Genomic DNA, 20,905 nt, shown 5'->3' with positions numbered 1-20,905 from the left:
GTTATAGCAAGTATCTTTAATCATCTTCTAAATGAAGCAGCTCACTAGCCTAAAAACATGCTCAGTACAACTGGACAAAAGATCCAAAGGACAAAGAGAGTCTCTGTGTGTGTGTGCACATGTGTATTTAGAGTGCTTTGTTTTATTGATTTTGCTTTGTTTTTCTTTCGGTCAGATCCCTCAGAGAAGTGTCATCATCCAAGGACCATGGCAGCACCACAGAAGTCAAACAAAGTTGGACTGATTACTTGCTACAGGCAGGGCGACCGTATCCCATGAGGAACTACAGAGTACCTCAGTTCAGGGGTGCTGCAGGCAACTGGTTATAGGAGTTGGGCTTGTATTAGGTGTTTTTTAAGGGAGGGTACAAAGGACCAGCCTAGCACTAGACTGGATGTTATCAGAAGGTGAAGGTAGTGATTCCACAGTTGGGTATCAATTATTTAGGCATCAGGAAAAACGCAAGAAGTCTACAGTTCTAATTGGTAAACAGGCAGCAGTCACTCATGTTAGCCAGAGAGGAAGGTGCTTGGTCATTTTTGTGGTTTGTACAGGGTTTTGTCCTTGTCTTTCTACTGTGATCAGAGGGTAACCTCATGAGATGCTGGTGCTGTGTACGAGAAGCAGAACACCATGCCTCACTTGTTCGGTGGCAAGCCAGCTACCAACCGACAGCTGTAATAGCTGCTCTTTCTCTTTCTCAAGTACAGTTTTCTGGAATGAAGATTATCCATACTATAAGAAAAACATGTAAACCTTCAGAAGGAATGCTGCACTTTCTTCATAACTCACAATTAATGAGAATTTGCTATGAATCCTGTTGGTCTCTTGGAATGTTTGCTTTAGCAACAAATTGGAAAAGCTGGAAACAAAAGGTAAGGATCATATTTGAAGTGGTGGATTACTAAGAATAAAGATAAGGCTGGAGATAGTGGACACATTTAAGTAACCCCTCCCCATTTTTTCGATTGTATTCCCACATGCGGTTGGGCCCTACCAGCTATAATTACGCTACCTGACCCTTTGCCACAGTTAAATGGACAAAATTAGACATCTGATCCTAGCTGGACCAATCAGATATCCCCACCCAGAAACTTGAAATTGGGATTCAGAAAAGCCAAATAAATTCTTCATGCAGCCTGAATTATCACAGGTTAACTTGGGAGCTGTTTTTCTTCTGTGGCCTAGGACCACAGAAAGCCAGGCAATGGAGAGAGAACGAATCAGAACTTCAGAGAGAAGCAGAGATGCAAACAGAAGGAGGGTCCTCACAATTTTCAGTTCCTGTTTCTAGTGTCTTCCTGAGGCCTAGCTGCATTCCCATCCTCAAGTTCCCTATAGCTCTATAACACATTCTCTATTTTCATGTAAGCTGACTCAAACATATTCCTATTACTTATATTAACAAAAAAACCCTTAACTACAATAACAATTTAATGCTAAGTGCAAGTGTAGCATAGACCACTGAGTGTCACCCAATATTTATTCTTCTCCTTTTTTTTTTTTCTTTTATAAAACTCCTGGCTTTTAGCTAGGTACATGGTTGTCAAGCTAAAGACTAAATTTCCCTGCTTCCTTTGCAGCTAGCTATGTGTAGCTATATGACTGAGTTCAGCCTAATAGGAGACGAATGTGGTACATGTTATGGTTATCTCTTTTAGATTAGCAGCCTGCTCAGATCTGGCCTCTTCTTTCACTGGCTGGAAAACCATGACCACTGGAACAATTGTGTTGGACCAGAAACAGAAACAAATTCCTGATGACAAAGTCAAACCACCAACCAAGGTACCCTTGGTTTTAGGAGAAAACATTCTACCATTATCTTCAGACTACCTGCCTAACTTTAGACTACCAACATGAGAGAGGAATAAACTTCTATCTCATGCATACCTCTGTCTCATGAGCTCTTTTTGCTACAGAAGACCAGTCTCCACTAATGAATACAGACAGTTTGCCAGAACAGACCGTCAGAGAAAATGCAGAGCTAGCTGAGCAAAGGGTATATGGGGTATTAATTCTCATTTCAGAATGAAAAGATGAATGTCCACGTTATGAGATACTGAAGTAGTTGGTTAAATTCCCTCTTGTAGTCTCTGGGAATTTAAATGATATTCTTACCAAAGGTGACAATGTTTTAGGAGAATTCTTTGTTGAGTGTGAGAATTTCAAAACATGAAACCTACTCTTTATGATAATCAACAAAGTACAACATGAAAGAGAAAAACACCAGTCTAGAGTTTCTCAGCTGGAAGCAAACAGAGAAAAATATGTTTAACGAACTGGAATTGCTGAAATCTAAATCAAGAAATGAATCAATGTCTTGCCAAATAGAATCTTGCAAATCATCCCTTGCGGTGTATGTTATTGATGTTTCCGTTAGATAACCGTGTGATCTCAACCATGGAAATGGGATCCAGGAGTGGTCAGAGAAGTCGGGAAATCCACCTCCACATTCCTTGAACATATCATCTCTGTCTCTACCCTTTCTACAAACATACCACAATGCCTCTAATTATAAAGTTCAGCACAATATTATGGAGGAGGAATAAGCCCAGAGAAAACTAGAGATCAAGGATTCTAAGACACTCTTCCTTAGCCTTGTATTTTGTAAACATTTCCTGATTCACTGATACTCAAGAATTAGGAAAGGTTAGCATCTCAGCACAAAACTCCATGAATATCACTCATGTGAGTATTTGGGTTACTAAATCTGGGTATGTAAAAGGCATGATACAAAAGTTATGAGGCTTTAACAAATAGAATTATGTTAAATGAAACTGGCAGGTGGCTCGCTAGAATTTTATAGGATTGTGTGATGATTAATTTTTGTGTCAAGTTGGCTTTGCCATAGTGCTCAGTCATTTGGCCAAACACCAGCCTAGATGTTGCTATGAAGGTATATTTTAGATGTGATTAGTATTTAAATAAGTAGACTTTGAGGAAAGCAGATTATTTCCATAATGTAAGTGGGCCTCCTCTAATCATTTAAAGGCCTGAAGAGACAAGATAGTTTTCCCTAATGAAGATTCAATTATGCCTCAAAATTACAACATAGGAACCCTGCCTGAGTTTCCCATCTGCTGGCCAACTCTGCAGGACTGTAGCCTCCTGTAGACTCAGGACTACAACATCAGCTCTTAACTTAATGTCCAATCTGCTGGCACACCCTACTGATTTCAGACTCGCCAGCCCTCACAGTCCTGTAACCCAATTGCTTAAAATCAATCTCCTTCTCTCTCTCTGGAGAAATCTGACTAATAGAGATTGTATGCAATCCTGGCTAATTGTAGCAAAAAAGTAAAAATAACACAGATAAAACTGTATTCTAATAATAACCCCAACTTTTTTCTTTGATCTTAGGAAATTCTTGATGCTTATTCTTTCACAGCGTTAAACTGTTCAAACAACTGCAGACTGGTTCCTTTCTTTCCCTGGAAATTAACCAGTCCTAAATCTCTTCTCCCTTTGCTCTTAACCTTCCAAAGTGACATTCACCTTATCTTATAATCAAATCCATACTAAAGAGAAAGCAGACTGATATCTATAAATCCCACCCTTCCCCTGAGCTATCTGAAGACAGTGACTCCTGTTTTTGCTGTCTGATATGAAATGGCTAAAACAGTCATCTCTGAGCCACAGCTAAAGAGAGGAGGAAATCATTTAGTCAAAATGGGCCTAGCAGCACCCATCATATCGCACCACAGAGGCCACTTCCTTTTCTGTGCACATGTAGAGAATCATAATTGCTAGACTCACATCCAGCAAATGCTCTGAGCTCAATGAATTATAGGCAATTCTTAGAAACCAAAGTATTTCCAATAAGAAACACCAAGACTCAGAAGCCAAAAATCAAGTTTTGATGTGTTAAAGGACCCAAACATTCAAATTAGGTATCAAATAGTTTCAGGAATACTCGCAGGAAATAAAGCTACTTTGGATTAATTTAGATCCAGATGATAGGTTGAATTCATACCCAAACAGACCTGAATTCCTTATCCACATTGTCTCAGAAATACCCATGACAACTTATTAAAAAAGATAATACTAGAACAGGCAAAACTTTTCAGGTTGCTTAAAGTTAACATGTAGATTAAGGAGATCCAAGGCCAGTAGTAAGCATAAGTTTCTGACAAAAGTGAAAGAAACTCAATTTAACACATTCCTCAAAAAGTTCTCAGTTAATGCTTCAAAACTGGCTCACATTGAAAAGTCACCAAACACTGAAGGATTAAATAACTAGAAGTGAGATTCAAGATATAAATCAAGAAACTACCAAGTAACACTTTCAGATGGTTGCCCTTGTAATAATCGTAAAAAGCCTGCAAAATGAATTTACTTGACAGACTGGAATAACTGAAAGATACTCTTGTGAAGTACAATGGCAGAAGAAGAGATTATGGAAAATGACCAGAGGGATGTGAAAAGGAAAAATCACATTTTAAAAAATGAAGGAATATAATCGTTAGAATTAAGGACTCAAAGTTTATATTATACAACAGATTAGACAAAAGTGAAGAAAATTTGTGAATCCTGAGACATATATGGGTAAATTACTCAAAATGGAGTTCAGAGAATAGAGTGGAAATCAATGAAGTTGAGAGACATGAAAACAGAGAGTCTAACATATGCCAACTGAGTTCCAGCAATGAATGAGAGAAAGGACATACAGGAAAGTTCCAGCAATGAATGTGAGAAAGGACATACAGGAAATACTTGATATGACAATGGCTGAGATCTTTTCTGGTGTGATGAGAGACAGAGCTTCAAATTGAGCAAGCTCAGTAAGTTCCAATCAGAATTAATATTAAAAAAATCATACTCAGGCATCATAATGAAACTGAAAAATATCAAAGACAAAAAACAAGTTCTTAAAATACCCAAAAGTAAAGATAGATTTCTTAAAACGAACAATTTAACTGGTGGCTGATTTCTTAATGATAATAATAGAAGCCAAAAGATTGGTAAATGGTAACTTCAAAGTGCTGAGAAAAAACAGCTGTCAATCTAGAATCCTATAGCCCATGAAATTATGCCCCATTCCATCATTCATTCTATTCAATAAAAAGGTATTGTGCATTTACTATGTGTTAAACAGTGATTAGAATCCATCAGTGAATAAAACGGACAAAGAAAATTCACACTTTCCTGGAATTTATATTCCAATGGAGAGAAAGAGTCAATAAATAATTATCATAATAAATAAGAAAAGTGTGCTGTGAAAACAATGGGCCAGGGTAAGGTGATTGGGATTAAAAAGGCAGAGGTTTATAAATGTAAATGGGCTGTCAGAATAGAATTCATTAAAAAGGTGAGGTTTGGGGCACCCGGATGGCTCAGTCAGTTAAGCATATGACTCTTTGATTTCAGGTCATGATCTCACTCAGTTTCTGAGTTTGAGCCCCCACATTGGGCTCTGCACTGACAGTGAAGAGCTTGCTTGAGATTCTCTCTTTTTTCTCTGCCCCTTCCCCTTTCTTTCTCTCACTCTCTCTCAAATATAAACATTAAATAGCAAACATTATTAAATTAAACATTAAATAAATGCTAATGTTTAAATTAAATTTTATTATAAATAAAATAAAATAATGTTTAATGTATATTAAACATTAAATAAAGAAACATTTTTTTTAAAAGGTGAGGTTTAAGCAGACTTGAAGGAGATAAGGGATCTCTGGCAGGGAAGTTTCAAAGAAAGAGAACAGACTGTACAAAACCCAATGGTAGGAGAACTCCAGAAATAGGAGACCAGTGTGACTGACTGGAACCCAGTGAATGAGGGACCTTTTAAGAACTTTGATTTTTACTTAGTGAAATGGAGAATGGAGGGTAAGGAATGTGTGAAGAGTGGCATGATGGATTTTAACAGGATCACACTGACCACTGTGTGAAAATATACTGTGGGGGGGTGGGGGGGGTGGGGGGGGTAGAGATGGAGAAGGGGGCAGTGGCAAGTAACAAAATCAGTTAGGAGACTTTGAAGTAATCCAGGCTCAAGATAAGGATGATTCAGACCTGAGTGAGAGCAAGGGAGTAGCAAGAAGTGGCTAGACTCTGGATTTATTGTTAAGATAGAATCAACCAAATTTCCTGATAGATTGGGCAAGAAAGGAATCAGGATGACTAAAACATTCTATCTGCGCTACTAAAAACAAGAAGGCGTCATTAATCTGCACTGGGGCTACAGTTGAGGTAGCTTTGATACAAAGAGGGAGGAGGTCAAAAATTAGGTTTGGACAATGAGTTTAAAACCTCTATTAGATATCAATGTGGAACTGTTGAACAGGAAGTTAGATAAGTTAGTCTGGAGTTCAGGAGAAAGGTCTTCACTAGAGATGTAAATTTGGGAGTCATCGGCACATGAATGGTAATTAAAGGCAAAACACTGAACAAGACCAAGAGATGAAGTGCAAATATAACAAGGAAATGGACCAAGGACTGACCAGCGAAACTTCAACTGGTTAGGGAAATGAGGGAAAGTGGGCACAAAATACTGAGAAAGAGTAATCTGATCCATGTGACAAGGAAAACTAGAAGAGGTATTGTGGACCCATGTAAAGAAAATATATTGAAGGAGTCATTGTGTCAAATGCTGCTGATAGTGGATTATGATGGACACTGTGAATTTAGCATTGAATTTAGTCATGTAACGTTGAAAACAATGATTGGGTGATTGGTGGTGCACAAATCTGATTGGATACTTGAATAAGATAACTGAGAGAAATGGAAACGGGCTTTGAACGGTAATTATTTCAAGGAGCTTTAGTGCAAAGGGAAGCAGAGAAATATTGTGGTAGTTGGCCATGTAAATAAGGGCAAAAAACTTTTTAGAAATGTATGGGAGAAATAAGATGCTGTATGCTGATGACAATTTCCACTGGAAAAGAAACAGCAATTGTGCAGAAGAGAGAGGAGAGAATTGCTGGAGGAGTTGGCAAAAGAATATGGGGTCCAGCCCACAGTGGAAAACGGTGTGATATGGCGAGGTGTGATATGGCGAGGTCATCTCAAGTTTCAGCCAGGACAGCAGAGTGTAGATGCAGGTGATGCTGGGAGGTAGGGTGGTGCTTGGAGTCTATGCATGTTCTCTTCTAAATTTTTTTAAATGTTTTTATTTCTTTTTGACAGAGAGAGAGACAGAGCATGCGCGGGGGAGGGGCAGAGAGAGAGAGGGAGACACAGAGTCCGAAGCAAGTTCCAGGCTCTGAGCTGTCAGCACAGAGCCCAACGCAGGGCTCGAACTCACAGACCACAAGATCATGACCTGAGCCAAAGTCAGACACTCAACTGACTGAGCTACCCAGGCGTCCCAAGCATGTTCTCTTCTAATGACTTCAAATTTTTCATTGAAAGAGAAAGCAAGGTCATCAGCTGAAAGTTAAATTGGAAGAGAGAGTGTAAGAGGTTTGAAAAGAGAAGCCCCCCTGCCAAAAAAAAAAAAAAAAAAAAAGACCTTTCAAGAATTTTTCCAGAATGAGGATGAAATTAAACACATTTTTCAGATAAACAAAGAAAAATTGAAAGTTCACTTGCAACAAACTGTCGCTAAAGGGATTAGGAAGAAAATGATCTGAGAAGAAAGGTCTGAAGGGCTAAAACTAAATGGTGAGCACAGAAGTAGTTAACAAGCAGTTAAATCTAAACAAGCATTGAAATAAATCAAAAACAATAATATCTAATTTGGAGGACTACCAATAATGCTTAATTGTAATATTGTGCAAGAATAGTACACAAGGAAGGAGTGGGTATGATTAGTAAATGTGTGAGTGTGTGTGTGTGTATACACACACACACACATAAGTTTGAGCACCATTTCTCAAGTTGCAGTGGTCAACAGAGACATTTAGAATTATCTCTTTTTTCTTTTTAAGTTTATTTATTTTTGAGAGAGAAAGAGAGAGAGAGAGAGCAGGGGGAGGGCAGAGAGAGGGGGATAAAAGATACGAAGCAGGCTCTCTGTTCACGGCAGAGAGCCCAATGCAGGGCTCAAATTCATGGACTGTGAGATCATGACCTGAGCTGAAGTCAGATGCTTAATGGATTGAGCCACCAGGTGCCCAGAATTATTTCTAAATAAAAGTTCATTTGATGTAATATTTAGTGATACCTCCAAATTTCAACAGAAAAAAATGCACTCTTTTCTCTGATGATACCAATCCTTGCATTCTACATCCAGCTAAATGAAACAAAAATTCAGACAACTTCTCAGCTTGTAGACAATAGAGAAGAACTCAAGAAACATTACTGGGATTCATCATTACCTCCTCAAGCATTTTCCCTTGTCTCTAGGTAATGGGCATCCGTACTGTAATCTCCTTTACAACAGCCAAGGTACAACCTGACAGAAATCAGACCAAACCAAAAACTTCCTCCTTTCTATTTTGATTCCCCACCAAGTAAATTAATTTTGGAATGTAGAAGTTTGTTTCTGCTGGCTTTTAAAATTGACATTATTATCGATTTCAATAGACCAAAACATTTTTCACACTTAACCTATAATTTCTTTTTTGTTATACTTTGTTTATTTTTATAGTTTTACTACTAGTCTTTGGTCTCTTACTTCAAATTGCTTTATGTTCATTAGAAAAACGTGCTTCTGGGGTGCCTGGGAGGTTCAGTTGGTTAAGCGTCCCACTTTGGCTCGGGTCATGATCTTGCCGGTCCTGAGTTCGAGCTCCGTATCAGGCTCTGTCCTGACAGCTCAGAGCCTGGAGCCTGTTTCAGATTCTCTGTTTCCCACTTTCTTTCTCTTTCTCTTTCTCTTTCTCTCTCTCTCTCTCTCTCTGCCACTCCCCTGCTTGTGCTCTCTCTCAAAAATAAATAAACATTAAAAAAAATTTTTAAAGTAAAAAAAAAGAAAAACTTTCTTCTGTTAAGGCACCTCCTCCTTGGGTAGTGAAACTATGGCTCACCATTCTTAACTTTGCTCTGTTTTCAAGATTTCCAATAATATGCATGAATTCTTTTTATAATAAAAAGAATTAAATCTGTTATAAATTAAAAGTGAGGAAATAAATTGTATTATACCTTCTGGGTTCTCTGAAATAATATTGAATACAAGCAATGATTCCGGGCCTCATTGTCTTTCAACTTTATTTTGGAGTCACTAGAACTGTGATTCAATGGCTTTAAAAAAAAAAATCCATAGCTCAACATCAAAACCACCACAGTCACATGGTAATTTATGACATGGTCAAGGATATTAAATAAAACAACAACAGCAACCACCACCACCACCACCACAACTCTGGCATCTACATGTTCATAGAGTATGTTTGCATTTTTATTGTTGTAATTGTACTTTCTTGCAGACTGTATAGTTAGGGGAATACTATTTTAACACTGTGTTAAGTGGAAGTGAAACTAACATTTAAAAATTCATGAGAAATTTTTTGTGTTCTTATATTAGCCTTCAGAGGTAAGTAAGAGTGATTGGAAGGCATGTGAGAGTGACTCAAACTCAAATTATATTTGTTCATACAGAAATAAAGCCCTTGTGATATATGGCTTTGTTTTGACTCAAAACTTAATTTGCTAAACATTCATTTTAGTAAGCATCACTTTTAGATGAGTATAATAAATAGTATAAAATCAAGATATGAAGTTTAAAAACTATAAATTCTAAGTATAATTTTATTCAAACCATAATATTTTCCTTGATCTCCTTTGAAAATAATGCAGTGGACTGTTAGCAAGTTGTATGCAGCATTGCATATGCACTATCAGTAATCTTTGAAAATGAATAAATGTTTGAGAAAGTCTGAATTTCTTTTGAGAGGTTGATTGTTCAATCTTAGTTAAATGCAAAATGGATTTCTTCTACCATTAATCTGAACAGAGAATATTTTCCTTCGATATTAGGTTTTGAAATTTTTGTTCTCCAATTAAATTTTTCTTCTTATCCTAATAGTATTTTTTTTTCCAAGAATGAAAACTTATTACAATGGAATTTTCTTTCATTCAGCAGGGTAAATACATCATTAGACAACTTTTCACAATTGAAAGATTTACACTTTTAATGGATGAAATAGTAAATGAACACCTCTAGTGTGAGATAATATGAAATGGCCAATTTAATTGGTTCATAAGATAATAACAAAAACTGAATTGATTTGTTTCACTGGATTTTAAAATTTGTGTTCACTGAGACAGCCATGCTAATCCATGCTAATCTTGTTTGACTTCAACGAAGATTAAATTCCTGAAACTTTTTTCACTCAATGTAGGAAGAAGAATAATTCAAACAAAAATGTAGATCTAGGATTATTTTCTCAAAAATATGTATTAAAACCTTTCTAAATGATAGTGCAGAGTAATATTCAGATCTCCAAGTTCACCTAGATTAAACTTCGAACTTAAAAAATGGCATTTAGGGGGTGCCTGGGTGGTTCAGTCAGTTAAGCGTCTCTTAATACCAGCTCAGGTCACAATCTCATGGTGCGTGGGACTGAGCCGAGTTGGGCTCTGCACTGACAGTGTAGAGCCTGCTTGGAATTCTTTCTCTCCCCCTCGCTCAGCCCCTCCCCTGCTTACTCTCTCTCAGAATAAATAAACATTTTTAAAAATGGCATTTAGGAGCATTGTGTGTAAGAGCTTTAGTTCAGTAAAAATGTCAAGGAGTTCCATCACCAGCCAAGATAGAGGACCAAGGACCAGATTTACACTCATACCTTAAACAACTAAAAAGTGAAACTATATACAATAAAACCTTAGATTGCGAGTAACTTTTTCTGCAAGTGTTCCGCAAGATGAGCAAAAATTTCTGATAAATTTTAACCTGATAAAGGAGAGATGTCTTGCAATAGGAGTAAATTCTTCATGCCAAATGTCATACGATCACAACTGAGCCATTGTGATCATCAATTCGCTTTGACATATGAGTGCTCTGGATTACAAACCTGTTTCCAGAATGAATTATGCTTGCAAACCAAGGTTTCACTGTATTTTCAAACATTGAACAACAGGCAGCAGAGAGCAATGTTCCCTGAGAGAAGGGAAATAAATTAGATAAACTCCATGATTGCTTCAGTTTACCAAGAATTTCCAAACTGTGGCACAGAGAGAGGGAATCCAGAGCCCAGAGTTCTCTCTGAATTGAGGAGACATAGATGAGGATTTGGAGAGGCAAAGGCAGTTAGAATTTGCAGGCAGAGTATCAGAGCAGAGAGAGCTAGAAAGAGAAGGAGCTCCTAAAATCTGCAGAGGGTTCCCCCTGAGTCCTCAACAGAATACTGATCAGAGCATGTGTGTAAACAAACCACTTTTTGGCTGGGCAATGAACTGCTGTAAAGGAGTAGGAGGAACGATGTGCAGCAATCACACAAAGCTGGGAATGGTTCACATGTCCAAGAGCCAGGGGTGAGAAACATCATAGTACATGCATCAAGAAGAGTACTCAGAGGGTATTGCCTGACTAAAAGGGACAAATTACCCTTATCCCCTAGACTACTCTAATTCCATCTGGCAAAGATTAAAGCTAGTTGTGAAAGGATCAAACTGTTTCCAAGCAACTTACCCGCATCTCAAAGCAAAGCTCAAAAATGTTCTAAAAATTCCTAAAAGTGCCAACAGTCAAAAATCACTAGGCATACAAAGCAGTAGGAAAATATGATCAATAATATGGAAAAAAATCATTCATTAAAAACTGACCAACAAATGACACAGATGACAGCAACAGGAAAAAGCACATTAAAGCAGCTGCTATAACCATATGCCGCATGTTCAAGAAGGTAGAAGAAAGCATAAACCTGTTGAGAGATATGAAAGATATTTAAAAGACTTAAATCTAAATTCTAGAGAAGGAAAATATGTTTAAAATTAAAATTACACCAGATAATACAAATCCTAGCCTGGGAACTGCAGAAGCTTTCACCCAGTAGACACCAACCAACAAGCTGAATAAATAGCCCAGATATTCTTTATCTTTCAAGTAAATGACAATGATGATGATCTGGTTGCTTTCTATTTCTTTGAGGACACAGTTGTGGTTACTTGTTTTGTGTTTTTCATTCTTACTCTGATCATTTGCTTTGTCAGTAGTGATTAGCAATATTTGGGCAAGCCCTCTGTTTCTTCACTGTTTCAGCAAACCAAACAAAATTTATAATGAAGTAAAATTTTTAAAAATTCACTTGGGTATCAAGGTGGATCAGTGAACCACTCTTAATTTCAACTCAGGTCATGATCTCAGGGTCATGAGATTGAGCCCCACATAGGGCTCCATGCTGGAGGTAGAACCTGCTTCAGATTTTCTCCCTCCCTCTCTCTGCACACCACCCCTTCCCAAAATAAAAATGCACTACATGGGATTAACAGCAGACTCAATACTACCTAAGAAAAGATTTGTGAATTTAAAGACACAACAGTAGGAAAGATTCAAATTAATGGCAAAAGTATGAAAAAATTAAGAGAACATCAGTGAGCTGTGAGATAAGGAGAGAATGTACTGCCCTAACAAAATGGTAAAGAACACAGTGCCCACTAAACCTGGCCTTAAAATAAACATTAGAAATATCGACCTTTTTTTATTATTAAAATTTTTTTAATGTTTATTTTTGAGAGAGAGAGACAGACAGACTGTGAGCAGGGGAGGGGCAGAGAGGGGGAGACACATAATTCGAAGCAGGCTCCAGGCTCCACACTGTCAGCACAGAGCCCTATGCGGGGCTCGAACTCACAAACTAAGATCATGACCTGAGCCAAAGTTGGACACCCAACCAATTGAGCCACCCAGGCACTCCAGAAATATTGACCTTTAATCTTAGTTATGAGTATTGAGCTACAGTAACTGTTTTTCACATAATGCTTGTATTCTTCTAAAAAAAAAAAATCTTCCCAAGTTAATATATGTACTGGAGTGTCCTATGAGGTATGAGAGCAAGAGAGATAAAGCAGTTAAGACTCAGGCAGAAAGAAGATTTGTAAGCTTTGAAACCATCACTAATACACTTCCTTTCCTTCCTCTCCCTTATCTCCATCCCCCACTTTCTTTAGATAGAGGGTTTATTTCTGTTGGTAAATCATGGAGTTCCTACTCACACTGGTATTGGAAGGAACACATAACTAACTTTTGGTAGAGATCATGACTCTTGAAGGTACAGTGGAAATGACAATATTGATTCATATATTTTTTCATTCATTCAAAATCTTCAATGGGCCAGGCACTATGAAATATACTGGTAATATATTAGTTAATAAGGCCGCTACAACCCTGACCCATAGAAAATATAGACTGCCTAGGAAGACTAACATTACCCTGATAACAGCATTACTTAATATATAATTATTTAGTATGCGAACACTGATTGCCTGAGTTCCATCCCTTTCTTCCATATTCTGCACTGTATCATAGGGATCCAGAGACCCCTACAAACTATATTACCCAGAATCCTTTGCCAACTGGCCTCCAGTTAGGTTTGGCCAATGAGAGGCATTGATTCAATATTGAAAGGTGATAAGAGAGAAGTCATGGGTCTTCCTCTCTCTCTTGCATATTTATTCCTCTCTCTTTGCCTTGTGGTGGTGTCTCTGAAAGTGGCTGTGACCCTTCAGAGGTCCCATCCTTGGCCCTGATTGCCCCACTTCAGCTGTACTAGCCCATGCCAAATTGTCCTTTTTGTCAGTTCTAGCACCTTGCTAGGCACTGTAAGGAGGCACAAACACACCCCCGGTCTGGGTTACCTCACCTTGCTTGCTTGTTTTTACATTTCCTAAGTGTAGCCCACAAATATGACATCTCCAATATCAATGTTAATAGGCCCCAGTTCAAATAAAAAAGACCCCAGGGTGTGGAATCAACCTTTCATCATTTGTATAACTAGTTCCTTCTATTTTTTTTAATCTTTATTTATTTTTGCAGGAGAGAGAGACAGAGAATGAGTGGGGGAAGAGCAGAGAGAAGGGAGACACAGAATCCGAAGCAAGTTCCAGGCTCTGAGCTGTCAGCACAGAGCCCGACGTGGGGCTCGAACTCACCAACTGCGAGATCATGACCTGAGCCAAAGTCTGATGCTTAATCGACTGAGCCACCCAGGTGCCCCTAACTAGTTCCTTCTATTGAATTCACTCTATTTGAAAGACCTAGTATTATTTCTCTTTCTTTGACTGTTATGCTTATCATTTTGATTAATGCTAAATATGTGGCTGAAGGAACATATATAATTGGAGATCTAATCTGTACTGGGGAATCAGTTTCCTTGAGGAATTAACATTTAAATTAAGAACTGGAATATGAATAAAAGTTAACCAGGTGAAGGAAAGCAACCATAGCCATATGGTCAAACATAACATTATTTAAGATACCAGAGAAGGACTATATTCTACAAAATGCAATTCTCTGCTATATAGTTGACGCATTTCCATGTGGCATTTCTTACTCTGCCATTGAACCTACAGCAAGCCTGCCAGGGTCTACCTCACAGGGCTAGCTCAAAGATTTGCTTTACTTTGTTCTTTATTGTGATCCTATTAAAGCCGGTGATATTTTGCCTTTTACCAACTCTAATGTCTTCACGGGATTAGAAAAACATTTCCGATGAGAAATGTCCAGCTTTTGAAAACTTATCATTTGCATCTCCCAAGCAAGTTCCCCACCTTGCCACCCTCAGGCCACACATTTAGTCAGGAGTCTTAAAATGTCAAAAAGATTTGGTTGGCTGGCTGAATAAATGCTTCTATCTTTCTATCTTTTTCTATCTTTCTCTTATTTACATTCCTTGTGACGTGGCTGCCTAATTAAAATGTAGCTAACTAGTAAAATAAAACTCCCTGTTATTCCCAACTCTTAGATCAGTATTATTGATTTATTTTTTTCTTTTGCTTCAGGCTCTGATATGGCCTGGCACCATGCTGTTACTAATTCTGTCATACTTTGTTCATTATGTTGTTTTTTGTGTTAAAGGATCTGTTTTTTAAAAAGGTTGAATTAAATTATTATTTGTCTTGATTTCTGATGTTTTTGGTGCCCCCTTAAATTTTGCACCTGATGCAAGTGCCTCCCTCTCCTCACCTAGTCCAGAGCCTGTAGCTCTTGTTACTCCCTGAAGGACTATTAGCCTGTGCTGGAAGCAGAGTGGGACATCTCTGGTCTACGCTACCACAGAGGGTCCCCTTCGGTGGGATGACAAGAACTGCCGAGAGGGAAAGAGAGAATTTAAGAATTAATTCTCTTAAAGAACAAAGACAGGTCATTGCCCACATTTGCATTAAAAAATTTGAATATTTGGGGCGCCTGGATGGCGCAGTCGGTTAAGCGTCCGACTTCAGCCAGGTCACGATCTCGCGGTCCGGGAGTTCGAGCCCCGCGTCAGGCTCTGGGCTGATGGCTCGGAGCCTGGAGCCTGTTTCCGATTCTGTGTCTCCCTCTCTCTCTGCCCCTCCCCCGTTCATGCTCTGTCTCTCTCTGTCCCAAAAATAAATAAAAAAACGTTGAAAAAAAAAATTAAAAAAAAAATTTGAATATTAGATACTATCATTTCTGAAACTCATTATTTATTTATAAAAAATGCCATGGATATCTGATACATTTTAGGAAGAAGAATCTATTTTTAAAATTACTTAAACTTTTTGTCAATCCTAAGATTATAATCCTAAAATTACAAGCAACCCACAATTAGCAAAGGACATTTAAAACATAGAAAGTGAAATATTACAAGCCGGGGAAATATCTAATTTCATGTGTGCTTCCCCATAACTGCACCCATCCTCAGCCTTGAATCTTTGAAACCATTTGGCCACATAGAAATGGGTCACATGAATTTATCGCTCTCTCTTTATTGTGATTCTCTAGAATTCTGCTTGATTTCTCAAGTGTTTACTTTTACGTTTCCTGAGTATAGCCCACAAATCTGATATCTTCCACATCCATGTTAATAGGCTTCAGGTTAATAGGAAAAGAATCCAGGATGTGGAATCTAGGCAGGTTTCTAGTGGCTCCTTGTTTGTGCTTAGAAAAGGCATTTAGGTCTCCATCTCCTCATGTCCGAAATGAAGGTTTTGGACTAAAAGGTCATTCACACATCTTGCTATTTTCACATCCTATGATCAAATAATTCTCCACATATACATGTTAGATGATATGGAAGACTTGGCTTAAACTGGCCTTAGTGGCACCCTCTTTTCCTCTCCACTTTTGTGTATAATACCAAATTGTATTTTGAAATATCTTCAACTAACACTAGTCACTTAGAAAATGACTTATTTTCAGGTGTCTTCCAATCAAAGCAAGAGTTTTGACTTCATCTATTATGCCTCCACCATGCCTCAGATGATTTTTCCAATGCTTTCTTATGTCCTATTTTTAAATTGTATTCTTCTTTTGCCATATTCCCTAAAATTTCCCATCTCAGAATGGTTTCCTTTCACGCACACAAGATTCTGCAGCAGGTGAAAGGAGTTAGCATAGTGGTGTCCACATTTGTTAACAAACATTTCTTTCTCTCTCTATTTTTTCCTCTCCATTCTCTTCTTTTCTCTTCCTTGGCTCCCTTTCCCCATTTTCTCTTCTTTTTTTCTCTCATTAATTTCCCTTATGACAGTTGAGAAGATCCTAGATGTTCAGGAGAAACAACCAAGTACGAGTAACATTCCACATTGAATTTCTTCAATAGTATGCATAAATACCTGCTATATTCAGTGCATGTGGAATAGCGCACTAAGGAAAACCTGTTCCATAACTCAAATGGATTAGTGTCCATACACAATTATGTGGTGACAAAATACATTTAATAGGGATTGGCCAGGTTCTGGGGGTGGGGGGAAGAAATCAGGACAGAGAGAGAAAACAAGAAAGGAGGCAGTAAGTGTGGGGCTGGGAGTGGCCAGGAGATGACAGATGCAATGATATTCAAAATACCCTCCCATCTTTTTGAAAGTTTGGCTCCTCCCAATTCTCAAGACTGTTGCTTCCTTTTAGAAACCTTATCTGAGCACCCCGTATTGAATTGTCCATTCACTCCTGTTGTCTCATTTGTATCTAATTACACACTAATTTCTATCACACTGAAATCCATTAATTCATTTGCATATCTGTTGTCCCGCTTCACACAAATACAGGACTCCTTGAGGACTTGCCTGTATCATCAAACTTTGAATTCTTTGTCTGGCACATATCAGGTACCTAGTTTCAAATTCTAACTCCCCTGCTTACTATTCACATAAACACACACAAGATTTTAATTTTTTTTTTTTCCTGAGCCACAACCTCCTCATTTGTGAAGTAAGGAAAATAGTAACTCAGGATTAAAATGAAATAGCTAAGGTTGAACTTTCCTTAAGCACTGAGAAATTAACCAGACTTTTGTTTTTAAAAGCCTCAAATTTTAAAATATACTAAACTGGATTCTGTGAGAAGGAAAAGCCTCTGAAGGTTGATGAAGAAACAAATTGCCTGATCCCTGGCAGCTGGATTCTTGAGGTTTGGTGGGACAAGAGGGCAGTAAGTTGTACAGTGTCAGAGATTGAATCTCAGAGGCAACAGGCCTCCCACAGGGACCGGAAACAGCTGAGCACTGAGAGCAACTTCCTACAAATGGACCATTGCAGACTAACAAAGTCTCTGCAATGTTGTCCCTGCACTGTGCAAATCCTAGCATCCAAACACAGCCAAAAGAATGATGAAGGAGCCACAAAGGATGATAGATTTCATGAGTGGGGATATCAATTTAACTTTATTTTCCCCTACAGAGAAATATGACAGCTCTTGTCTTTCTATCATTTTCAAGCAATTTATATGCTTGATCTCATGATCTGAGGTTTCTCGTCAGTGTGAGCTTGCGCACTACAGTACAGAGGGCCACTGGCTGTTTCGGGGAAGCCGCACAGGAGGCGCTTTTTCAGAAGAGCAGCCCTTTCTAACTAGAAAAATAGCTCTGTGATTTCTGTTCAGAGCTGGGGAAGAATACACTAATGTCACCAGAAGACAGTTTGGGTTGGATTTAATCAACAGCTAACATTTTGGAAATTACTTCCAAAGCTTTTTAAAACATACTCTCTAGAAGTAGCCGTGCCTCGGGTAAGCTACCCATGGCAGATCTCAGACGTCTTCATTATTCAGATACTTAAATGGTTTCAGTATTCCCTTTTCCTATGCTTTTCCACACACATTTAAAATTCTTTTCCGTCTTCCACATTCATATTTGTCTTCCCAATAATGAGTGTGGCTAATACTCATTACCATTCCCCACCCCCCATATGTGTTATGACATTCTTCTAAGGAATAACAACAGTGCCATTTGAATGTCACATGTTTGACTAGAAATACAAAAAAGAAAATTCTATGAAGTCTATGAATGAGTAAAGGTGATAAGCAAATCAACAGAGAAGTATTTCTAAAATGCAATCCTACATCTGTCACCTGATCGTCTCCAATATAATGCTACGAAAAGATCTTTCTGACCCATTTCACAGCCTATATTTTTAAATGATTATTTCTTTACTTTCTTATGTATTTTCAACAAGAAATGTAAGCTAAAACTCTGTAGCTTTGAATGAGAATTATGGACAAGAAAAGAAATATCTAAAGTAAGAAAGTCAAATTATTTAGTTTATGAAAAATTATGCAAACCTCTGAAATATGTGTTCCCTCTTCCTCTTGACTTCATGCAATTTAAGTAACTAAATATATCTCTAGCTGAGTTTAACAAATTCACATCCAAATAACACTCTCTAAGCAATTTATTTTCTATTTTTTAAAAGTTCTGAAATAATTCCCCCCAAAAGTAAAAGGTATGCTAAAGGAAATTTTAATAACATTCAAAGGGAAAAAAATTAAGTTGTCAGCTATAAAAATATTTTGTGAAGTTCTGTGCTTTGTTTAAAATAGGCAATAATCATAAGCATTTACACTTTTCCTTTCTTTTGTGATAGCATACACCTATAAAACTATACTAATGTCATACTATAACAACATTAATTCTATTTTATAGTGTTTCACAAATCCCCATTCATATCATGTGAGTTGAAGAAGGTCTGTGCTTAGTCGTACTTGCTTTTATTTTTGATATTTGTTCATATTAAAAATATCAAGTAGCAAAGGGTAATAATCAAATATTCTTTCAATTTTTGTCCTTAAAATAGAATAAAATGTTGTACTAACTTATTTATCTTATTATTTACCATGTTTTAACAATATTGAAAGTCAACCTTACAAGTATGAATTTGAATAATTTATATTCAATATCATTCATATCTAATTCAAGTGATTTATTTCCTTTAATAGTTTTCATTTTTAAATACCTCTTTTCTCTCCATGCAAGGGCTATCTGAATTGTTTTCAGTGTGATAAATGAAATGGACACTAAGTTGCAAGTATATCAACTGCAGTGGATAATGAGAAAGACATAAATGCCTCACATTAGATTATAAAAGTCAAATATATTTATGCCTCACTTTAAGGAAATATAATTTTCAAAATTTCAAATTTACAACGCATACATTTTTATCAAAAATATATCAATAAAATAACTTTCTTGTCTGTGCTTTTTTGAAAAATTAGATGATTGACAAATGATAGATATATAAATAGGTTCTATTTCTTATATGTTTAATAATTATTTCTTCAGCCACTTCTTTGTAACACACATATTTCATAAAATGAGAAATCATAGTCTCTCCAATTCTGTATGAATGTTAGCAAAATTTGAAACCATTTCGGGATGGTCAAAAAAGAATGTTTAGACGTCTCACGTACCAAATCTTCAATTCCCCATTTCTTTGTTTCTTCTATCAAATTCATACTGAAGATTATAATAAAATGTTACTAATAATTTGAAAAATAGCATTAAAAATTTTATCTATTTCTACCTTATACAATAAAATGTAAGTTGATGTTTAAATGTTTATAATACTTGAGCATTTAAAATTAAGTTGAAATTGATAGTATGGGCTCTTGAGCCCTGGATATAAGTAATTTTATCTTTTATTGCTCTAATTAAATAATGTAGAGAAAAAAATTACCTTTGGTAATGGCTCGGGAACATGATCTGTAAGAGTCAATCTCTCCATTAGCTTTTTCTGCACCATAAGCATTACCATTCTGTGTACTCCTACTTCTCTACATTTTCTATTTCTAAGTGAGGCCAAGCTACATAAACCATGATTTGGTTCCTCTTTTTGTCATTACATTCATTTCTCATCTCCCTGACTATAATGCTAAAGAGAATGAGTAATATTTAACAGATCATGACTTGAACAATTTTCATTAAAAATAAAACAGCCCAATTCTTTTCTTTTTCCCCTATATCAGATATTTTATTATTTTACCAGCAACTGTGTGTATAGAAATAAAAGTTAGGGGTGATCAATTTAAAAACTGTGAAGCGAACACAAATTGCAATGTGTCATAAGAAGACAAAATTGCTGCTGATAGGTAAAGTCTCCCAGAAGAAGATAAATGGTTTCTCTGTCATCATCATCTGCATTCAGTTTCCCTGGATTTTACAAACCCCTTCCAGAGAAGTCAACAAGTAAACATGAGTAGGAAACACTAGGCTTGCCACAAAGATTTGGGAGGACAAATGAGTTATCTTCCCAGAAAAAAAAGCAACACAATAGGCATCTGTGTGTCTGTGGCTGTGTGTGTATTTGTATTTGTCAGTGGGTGGGCATGATAATCATTACCAATGTTCACCATTTTCATGCATATTCCATTCTCACCAGAATTCGGAGTGACCATGGGACTACTTCTGGTCAGCAAAATGGGAGGCTTTGAAACATCTACTTGCTGGTACCTGGCTCTATAGCCCTCCTTTCTGGCTGCCTCTGTGATCATGCAGGTGTCTAAACAGAGCTTCCATCAACCCTGGTTGCAAGTAATTCGAATGGACAAAGCTTTCCTACAACCTATGTCGAGTTTATAACATAGAAGAAAATAAACAATTTTATTAACTATTGAGATCTGGAGGTTATGTGT

At 37.2% G+C, this 20,905-nt stretch overlaps 1 protein-coding gene across 4 annotated transcripts in view; it reads right to left on the bottom strand.

The window, feature by feature from the left end:
• The window catches only part of TFEC (transcription factor EC), a 189,543-nt gene extending 169,500 nt beyond the window's left edge, over window positions 1-20,043 (bottom strand). For all 4 annotated transcript variants that reach the window (XM_086691945.1, XM_086691954.1, XM_086691959.1 and 1 more), the window contains exon 1: window positions 19,951-20,043. The gene's annotated coding sequence lies outside the window, so the exon portion shown is untranslated. The remainder of the gene's footprint in view (window positions 1-19,950) is intronic.
• Window positions 20,044-20,905: the final 862 nt, after the last annotated feature.

Source organism: Puma concolor, chromosome A2, assembly GCF_028749965.1.
Source record: "Puma concolor isolate L17-30 chromosome A2, mPumCon1.1.hap2, whole genome shotgun sequence".
Taxonomy (NCBI): Eukaryota; Metazoa; Chordata; class Mammalia; order Carnivora; family Felidae; genus Puma; species Puma concolor.
Note: the sequence above shows the minus strand (reverse complement) of the source record. Positions and strands in the feature narration are given on the sequence as shown.